The following is a 10,285-nucleotide window of genomic DNA, read 5'->3' as shown; positions in this document are numbered from 1 at the left end:
ATATAATACATATACCTTTATATAAGGGACTTTGTTATACAATAGTAATTTTGAAGCTGCGCTGTAATCTTTGAAATCATTATCGTGCATTTGAATACAACGGTAAGGTTTAGATCTACTCACCATCGGCAACATACAAAGAAATGAGACAAGGGAAAAGAATTCAGATGTACTCATCACGGTTTCAATTTGTTTGTGTATATTATCGACATCTTGTAGGCATGAGTGGCCGGCCAAGGAATATTTCATTGTGATTGTTTTTATAGCGTCTTGATGACATAAGAACTGGATGATTTCTTGCGAAATATGGGAGTTGCGGTTTTGAGGTACACGACTATCGGACCAAAAGATTGTATGCTTTGCCAAGGGATTATCTGCAATAATCTTCTTCAATAATGCAATGAAAGCTGAAGCAATGTCATTACCACTTCTTCTGGACATAACTTCTATCCAAATTGAACAATACCCTTGTTTTTTGGATGTCATGGCAGTTAGGTTATATAGGTTCAACTTGCGTTTGTAAAAGAAAGATCCTACCTCAGCCTTTGGGAGGGTGATAACATTCTCTAGGTCATAGCTTACGGGAAGAATACTTTTGTCACGTGTTGAAATTTTCACTCTCTCTTTTTCTTTTCGCATTGCTGTATTCTCAAGTATCAAGAATCATGAGCCTTCAGCTCCTCAGGAGTAATATGAATGTTTTCTTGCTTTTTAACTTTCATCTCCTAACATCTATCAGACTTTGGTACGTGGAAAGCACAATTAAACCAAGTGTTAAAAAATTTCCGCTAGTAGCTGGAATGAACATGAGTTTTTACCCTTCTCGATCTCGCGATCGGCCTTGTATAGGTCATACATCTTTTGGATGTTCAAACCTGACTCCAAATACCTTTTGTTTCTCTTTGCCCGACAGTAGTGCGAGTCCACAACCGGAAAAGAACCGATAGAAGCTTGACTGCATCGTGATCATCAAGAGAAATTTTATGGTGATTATCATGCTTACCACTAGTTTGATTCGCAAACCTCTATAGATATATCTCCTATATAGGTTTGCTTAATAGTGTACGGCTTGCCTTCCCGCTATGGTGGCTCTTATGGTGGCCGATTTTACCTTTTTTGGCGAGTTCACTCGAATTATCGAGTTTGCATGGGGAACGGAGATCGATGTGATGTGTGTATGAACTTTCACTTTTGAAAAATAAATATGCAAAATGGCGGATGAGAGTGGAAGTAAAAATTGTGGGCACATTGTGAAGATAAATGTTACCTGTGTCATAAAGTATTAAAGAACAAACATGACAAGAACATTCTCAATGAAAAACGATCAATATTATTAATCAAAACAAATATTTTCACCTGGCAGCAAGCTCCTTAAACAAGCTAAACCTGTGTCAACGATGCTGCAGGGAAAAGAATTATGATTTTGAAAAGAGCCTATTAGAAAAGATTCCAGAAAATCATAAAGTTAATGTAAGCAAGGAATTTGAAATAAGAAGGAACTCTGTCGAATTGTTAGTTATGCAAATGACGTCACTTTTCTATTTTCTCGAGCCGTGCAAGATAAAAGAATGATTTTCTTTTGATGAAGATGCGTGTCTACGAGAAGGAACAACAACATGGCGGCTGCAGCAAGGAGCCAAATTGTAATTTGTATAGACTTGTGCTATAATTTTTATGATATTCAGAGCAAAAACATATTCTATGCCATGCTCTTTGATTGGATGGTAACGCCCACATATACAGACATATACAGTGTATAATGTATTAATAATATATGACCCTGCCGGGTGTTTTGTCGGGTGCTAAATTTCTAAATTTGCAAAAACACGTGTGAATTTTTTTATGTCAGTATTAATTTTGTTGGTTAATGGCTTGTCTTGTTGAATCTGGCAAGAAAAAAGTAAACAGGTATACCTTCAGTCAGGCACATCCTGGCAAATGAACGGGGTGAGCATTTGCATGGGGTATTCGTCACCCAGTGTAATTGAGATAGGACGTCTCAGGCTAAAAGCGTGAAAATGAATAAAAATGAACTTCAAACTGAAAAAAGGAAGAAAACTGGGAACTTTATTTTTTCATTAAAAGTTTCTTCAATCTTCGAAGACAAAATTGACCCATGGAAAAAAAATTTCATCTATGCAGTTCTTTGAAATGAAGCAAAATATTTCAAACCCGGTTAAATTAAACTGGGTATTTGGCGCTATTACGTCACTTTCGTTTTTGACCCCGTTCATTTGCCAATGGTCGCAAGTGAAAAATACCCCGTTCATTTGCCAGGATGTGCCTGACTGACCTTTTTCTAACCAAGGAGCTGAAGGATTTGAGCCACACTGCTTTGTACCTTTTAAATAATTTTGGTCGTGTATAGAGCAAGTTTCTTTCAAAACAGATGTTCTGTAAGAAAGGGGGGGGACATAAAATTCCATCATAGAAAGGGGGATGGGTACCGTGAAGTCTGGTAACTTGCATCAGTGGGGGGAAACTTGCATAGCCATCAAATGACTGACTAATCAAAGCAGCAAAATTTCAAAACAAAAAAAACTATGCAACTCCGCTCGCATTTCTACCATTTAAGTTTTGATTTAACTTTGTATTTTAATGACCAGCCAGGTCATTTCATTCATTTGAGGGCTATGCATATTAGCGTCCACTGATGCAAGTTACCCGATCTCACGGTATATATATATAGGGGGTGAAATAAACCTGGGGTCCATACAACAGAATTCTGACTGAGTCTCCGTTTCACTAATATTGTATAATTCAAAAAGCTAACAAGATGTGGTGGGGATAATTTTAATATGGTGCAGTGAGAGCTACAGATCGAATCTGTGTTTGGCTGGACGCACCAGTCTTTATAATTAACTTTATAAAGATACAGTCTGTATTGCAATAATTCTTTGATAAAAGCATACTCTTAGGTGCCAAATAAACGGCCCCCCCCCGCTTGTTAATTTTCGAAAATTTCCAACCCCCCCTTAGACCTTATTAACCCCCCCCCCCCCCCCCCCGTTTATTAATTTTAAAGAATATTTTCAGTTGGCTAAAAGAAGTCCCCTTATTTTGCTCCAAAAAGCCTGATTTTAGCCTATATTTACCTTATTTTGGGTTTTCAATAAGTACAATCTTCCAACCCCCCCGGCAATTAGGTCCCCCCCGTTTATTGAATTTCAAAAAATTTCCAACCCCCCCGGTTATTCGAACCCCCCCCCCCCCCTTTATTTGGCACCTAAGAGTAACAAGTGTATGCGTGCATTTAAAAAAAAAAGCAATAGCTCTTTGTCAGAAAAAATAACTACTTTGCAGACAAAATTCTAGCCTATTTGGAAGAATCTTTTCCATAATAACTGTACTACTAAAGGGATAATCAGATGGTTTGTAATATTTGGCATGTGGGATCCTTCTAGTAATAACCCATTTTTAATAATTTCAAATTTTGATACCTCAATTTCGGAAAATTGTTACACAAAAATACTTTGAGGTTTTACTTGGCACATTTTGCGGAAATGATTTTCACGGTTGCCACCCAATTTTTGCTCAAACTCTTTCATATTCCTGAGGCTTTTGAGGATTTTTAGTATAAAGATTGCATTCCGTGGAACTAATTTTCACAGTACTCTTTTGTGCTTAATTGTAAAGGGGGTCACTTTGCAATTTTTCGGGAAAAAAATCCCCCCAAAATCATTTTATAAAAACCAATTTTCCCCTCAATTTTATGAAATTTTCCTGGAAAAATCCCAAGCCAAAACCTTCATTCTCCTAGGGTTTTTTGGGAAAATCACCCCAAATCACTTAATATTAACCTCCCCATTTTATGGATTTTCTCGCAAAGTACCAACTCCCCTGCTTATTCCACCCACTCCTACAATTGAACACAAGAGAACACGCAAGAACGCAAAAATTAGTTCCTGCGAAAAATATTGCTATTAAACTTGTTCTTGATCAGAGTGATTTATTTATCCATAATATATGGGATCTTTTAGTTTATAGTGTGTTATAATTTCCTGGAATTCTGAGAATTGGAGAAGTAGAGAGATTTTTCTGAATGAAAACAGTGAAAATCTTTAGATAACTCAAAGATCAGAAAAGAGCTTGTTGACATATGCATGTGCTTGATTTGCTAAGTTCTCTCCTACTGTAGAAATAATTTGACTCAAAAATTTTCCAAAATAACCTGCCTGATTTTATCCAAAAGACCCTTTATAGCACCAGAAAGAATCTATATGCCCAATTACCAACATCATATCCTTTTGTAATATAATATAGGATTAAGTGAAAAAAGATTCTGAGATTAAACCTCGTATAAAGAATATTTTGAAAATTATTTCTTTCTGTCACTAGAATTAACAGCACAATTAAAAGTGTCAAGACACAAAATTTGTAAGCCTTTTTGTGAAATACACTTACACGTTGATGCCTTTTGGATCAAAATAGATTTTCAGTAAACAGACTGTACCCTTATGATAGACCTTTATTCTATTGAATAAGGGAAATTACTTCAGCATATATTCACGAGTTGTCCTCAGTCAAAACAGGATAAATTATTTCATCTTAAGGCAACAGTTGTTATTTATGCTGTAGTGATTAGTTATTCAATGGACCTTCTTGATCACCTAACGTCTATCATAAAGGTTGGTGAGTCCAGTCTAAACACAGATTTGATCTGTAGCATCACGCTTCACCTTGTCTTGATAATTTTTAGATAAATTGATGCAAACAATTGCCAAACAAACTCTGGTACTTTTTCTTGATTTCAAAAGAAATACACGTGGATTTGGTCAAGCAACATAGTTGCAAGAAAAAAACCAAGAATGGATTGGTTGGCAAACGATATCATACAGGATGCAAGTGAAATTTTCCAAACCGCGGACCTAGACAGGGGTTCGGTTATTATCAGTTAGGGTTAGGGTTGGAGCTCGAGAGTCACAATATAAGGCCGAAGGCCTTCTTAGGGGCATTCGTACCCTAAGATTTAACTTTGGATCCCGTAGGGATCCTTGTAGGGGCACCGGTAGGTGACAGATTTCTGCCGTGTCTCATTGGCGCAAGCGGTTAAGCATTGGGATTGCAAACCATAGTTGCTTGCATTTGGTGGTTCGAGCCAGGTGGGAGACCTGTTGCTCTGGTACAGGCAAATTTCAGAAAAATACTTAGAAAACAGTTAGAAATACTTGAGAAAGACAGAAAATCAGGATAGAAGATAGGAAAGTAGAAAATAGGGGGAAAATAAGAGACGATGCATCCTGGAGTATGATATCGTTTGCCAACTGAATGGATTACTGTATTATCAGAGATATCAAACTATCAGTTTTTGGCAATAGAAATCTTCCATATTTCCAATTTAAAGACGTAAAAGATCAGGAATCAGCTCACAAAATCTTTACAAGTAAGTAATCTCTTGTTCATTTTTTTTATCTAATTAAATCTAAGCTTCTTGTGAGGCTCACAGTCTGACAGTTTTGAACCAAATCTTCAGATCTCAGAGTTTTTCTGCCACCTTAAAATCACAACAATTTTAATGTGGAAATTTTTGTATAAAGACTAAGTACTATGGGAATGTAACAAGTTTTTAGAGGAACAAATTAACAGTCTGACAGTCTCCAACTCTTCTTCTTTTTCTTTTTTTGTACGAAAGTTCCATCCTACCATTATACTGTACTGCTGTATAATGTGCAGCTTGTTTCAACTTTTATAGAATAGGAATTGGAATAGCCCAATTTGATACTTTAAAATATGATATATATCATATTGGATATGTTTGTATGTTGTACCATATATCAAATGACCATCAAGAACAAAAAACTCTCACCTGTTGGTGCACAGAAAAATATGTGTTTACCATTCCTAAATTCTCTCAATATGTTCAGCTGTGCTTCCTTGAGTTCATTAATACCAAACTGGAAAGAAATCTTCTTTATGCATTTTCTTCACATCTCGCTAAAGCGGCCATGTTTTTTTATTTTCTGATTCCGAAAGTTAGATCGTCGAGAGCGTCTCTTTTCACATAAATTATAATAAATTAAAACATAAGGTTTTAAACACCTCGCCAGCAAAAAAAGGTTAATCGCCGAATTTCGGCGAAAAGCGGCATAATCTGGGAAAGAGGATCTACCGAGTATTAAGCAGCCTCTATAAGAAACTTTTTTCGCTAGAGGATGAGCAGAAGCCTAGCTTACCACAGCCATCAGGTTTCAGCATACCACTTACTTCGTCTTTCTTGTCATGCACGCCGTACACCATCTTCTGGGATACTGCCAACGTAGAGAGATAAAATGACTTGCACACACGTAGTATGAATTTCTTTTATGTTTGGCATTTTTGGAAAGTGGAGCTGAACGGATAGTTGTTCTGCTGATATAACCATGTTTTCCTTTTACCTCTAGTTTGAAGAAGTCGTGAAAGATACGTTCTCGTGTTTCTGTATCAATTTTCGATGCACATTGGAATTTATTATTGAAGATGCAATCTTTCCTATCTATAATTTTCTTCGCCTCGACCACCTTTCCACGGCTGTTGACATATTGTTGTCCTGCCTGATGGGCTTTCTTCCTTTTTGATTTACCCCAGCTTTCAGTATCCAATGCTCTCTTCCTTGTTAGCGGTTTCTTTTGAGTTTCTTTAGTGCAATCTTCTTCTCGACGTTAGTAAGCATACTGTTCAAGCATTATTTTACGTCCTCAAATACAGAGCCAGTGTAACCGTAAATTCTTACTACCCGTAAAAGATTACTCCCGGAGTTAAAATTTCCTAGGAAAAATGGACTGCCAGAGTAATAATTTCCTGGAAAATATGACTCCCAATTGGAAATAATAAGCCCCTTTATTCTTTGTAGGATTTACTTTTTAATCAGAAGGGAGTGTTTTTTTCCCGGTAAATTATTACTCCTTCACGAAGTCGTTCCATTGCATATTGTTGTTCGATTGCTCATTCGAATGTTTTCATTCTTGAATTTTTTTATATATATGATAAACCTCGTCAAACAACAAACAAAGATGGCTGCGAGAAGGCACGTGGACCTTAAAGTAGTTGAAGACTTTCTAAGGAGAAAAGTTTATCCAAAGAATATTTCAAAAGATAGAGGCAAAAAAGCAAACTTTAGAAGAACTTGTAGAAACTTTTCTCTAAAAAATGGTGAACTATTTTATAAAGATTCGAGAATCTTCTAGAAGTTGCATCTTCAAGTGATTTTTGTAGCAAAGCAACAACGTGAAATAATTCATGATATCTAGAAGGGATTGGTGAAAATTCAAGATCGAAAGACATGGCTAGTCATCGTTGCCGTGAATCTACCTATCAAAAACTAAGAGAACGATTTTTTTAGTTTGAAATGGTTAAAGACGTGAAAGCTTATATAAAGCAGTGTGAAAATTGCCAACGTCAGACCAATACTTTTAAGAAAATCTCTCCAGAATTGCAGAGCATACCAGTACCTACTGAGGTTATGAAGCAAATTGGCATTGATATCTGTAACTTACCTGAAGTAGATAGGTACAAGCATCTAATTGATTACTTTTCAAAATGGTATGAAGCAGAACAAGTGAAAGATAAAAGTGCACCGACAGTTGCCCAATTCATTTATGACGTAATATGTCGTCATGGCTGTATCAAGATTCAAATAAACGACCAAGATAAAGAGTTTGTGAATGAAGTTTCCAAATGCCTTCATGAAATGACAGGGACTGAACAGCGTGTTACCTCTGCTTATCACCCACAAAGTAATGGTCTGTGTGAGCGCCAAAATTGGACAATCAAAGACTCTTTGATCAAAGTTCTCGAGGAGAACCCTAACGAATGGACTAACATCATAGAAGGCATATTGTTAGCACACAGAGTAAGTGTACATTATTCTACAAAATTCTCACCTTTTTACCTGATGTATAATCGACATCCCACATTACCAATCGATATTAAATATGATCTTACTGATCCCGATTCCGAAAATGTTGAATCTGATGGTGAACCCTTTGACATCGAGACGTTTAGATCAGTGGTTGATTCAGCAAAATCTTTGAGAGAAAATGGACACCAACAAGCAGGCCAAAACATAAAAAAAGATTACAATAATCGCCACAGCACACCAAATGCCACATCGGGTGCCACATTGCCAATCGGATCGAAGGTTCTTTTAGAGAACCAAAAACGAAAAGATAGAAAAGGAGGAAAATTTACATACAGATGGCTGGGACCTTACACCTTGAAGTCTATCTCCAAAAGTGGACTTTGCTCTCTTGTCAATAAGAATAATGCTTTGCTGAAGAAAAAGTACAACGCCAGTTTATTGAAACCTTACAACCACACGTCACCTCCACTTGGTTCTCAAAATTCATCAGATTCTACTGACCCTGTTATTAAGGACAACACCACTTCAACCAGCCAAAATAACAGTCCACAGGAACAGAGTAAAATGAACTTTTTTGACCAATTACCCAATGAACTTGTTCAAAATATTTTGATGAAGTCTACCACACTTGATAATTATGCCTCTGTTAGAAAAACGTGTCAACGATTCAAAATCTTATTAGAAGATAAAGTGGATGATATCTTACCGATGATGCATATCAATTTTCCTGAAAATCTATACAATTCGTTGCCCAGGAGATCAAACAGGATCAAAGTATCTGTTAGAAAATTTACTAAAGCCTTAGGACAAGGTAGTGGTAGTATTAAGGTGATCCTTGATGGTATCGCTAAAAAGAATTGGCGTTCAGCATGGTTACTGATGGAGAAACGTAATCGAGATTGGTTTGTTATACGACGCGCATTTTGGAAAAGCAAAAGTAATGATGGTGATGCAAATGAGGTATTCTGGTTAAGAAACGAGTTATATTTTCTTAAGTAAGCAGACAGGCTAATTTTACTGTCAGAAAATGAATGGCTCACCGACAATACACGTTTTTTTTTTTATAAGAACAAACTATATAAGAACATAAGGCTTCGAGGCCCAAAAATTTAAGAACATTCTAAGAACATTCTAAGGCTTTGGAGACTTAAAAACATGCAATTTCTTAAGAAATTACATCAAAATGCTCAAAAAATGCGTGTATCATGGATGCAGCCCAAAAGTTGATTTGTAAGCAGCTCGGTACTTGATTCATATCAGTCAGTCTTAAATTCTGAAAAGCAAACTGAAAATCCGTTCCAGCCTGTATCACAAGAGCATGTTCAGCTTCTCCACGACGGCTCAAATCATTGGTTTCTCAATTTTTGTTCAAACGGAAGAGTTCAAGTGTGTGACAGCCTACTGTCAAAGTTAACTCCTGCATTATGTTCCTAATGATGGACAACGAATAACTATTCTTCCTGTTCAAAAACAGCCGGATGGGTTTAATTGTGGTTTATTTGCAATTGGGTTTGCTGCCGAGCTTCTTGATGGTCACTCCCCCTATGAAATTAGTCAATTTGATGTTGCTAAAATGAGAAGTCATCTTATTTTATGCTTGGAACAAAAAAATCTTTTACCATTTCCAAAGGTTTCTCGTGATTAGAAAAACTTATTTTCTATCTCTAGACTTTGTCTAGACTCTAGACTCTAGGCTTTGTCTTCATCTTGCCATTTTCTTTTTCTTTGTATAATTGTTTGTTTGGATGTTTTGTTGTTTTGTATCATATTTGTTGGTATTGTCGGTCGAGCAATTGGGGTGTGATGATGTTTCAGCTTTTGCTGAGATTGTGTTGAGGGTAGTGTTTTGATCCATGAGAGATTTTCAAACTTTTCTTAGATTTAATATTTGTTGTTTTTTATTTTCTAGTTTTTGGACTGTAAAGCTCTGACTAAAGTCGTTTTACTCAAGGTTTTATGGAATTTGAATGTATTTTTTTACAAAAATAACACCTATGTTGGGCTTTTTTTCTCTGAAGTTAGTTTGATGATTAAGTTGAAGTTGGTTTGATATTCTATGTTCGATATTCGATATTCGTTTGATATTTGTTTGATATTCTCAAATTTGTGTTTTGAAGTTTTTGTGACTACTTTTGGAATTGGAAACTATTGGAAGCCAATAGAGTATGTTGCTAAGAGTAATTGTGTCAAATTTGACCGCTCTCCGTCGCAGTGGGCGCCCTCTAAAATTGGTAAACCGCAAAATCTAACTTATGCGCGAATATGACAACTGTGGCTACCGTGAGGGAAGCGGTTAAGTTTGGGTTTGCAGACTATTGGAAGCCAATAGAGTATGTTGCCAAGAGTAATTTTGTAAAATTTGACGGCTCTCCGTGGCAGTGTGCTCCCTCTAAAATTGCTAAACCGCAAAATCTTAATTATGCGAATATGATAACTGTGGCTACTGTG

The sequence above is a fragment of the Clytia hemisphaerica genome, unplaced genomic scaffold (assembly GCF_902728285.1).
Source record: "Clytia hemisphaerica strain Z4C2 unplaced genomic scaffold, Clytia hemisphaerica genome assembly, whole genome shotgun sequence".
NCBI lineage: Eukaryota > Metazoa > Cnidaria > Hydrozoa > Leptothecata > Clytiidae > Clytia > Clytia hemisphaerica.
Note: the sequence above shows the minus strand (reverse complement) of the source record.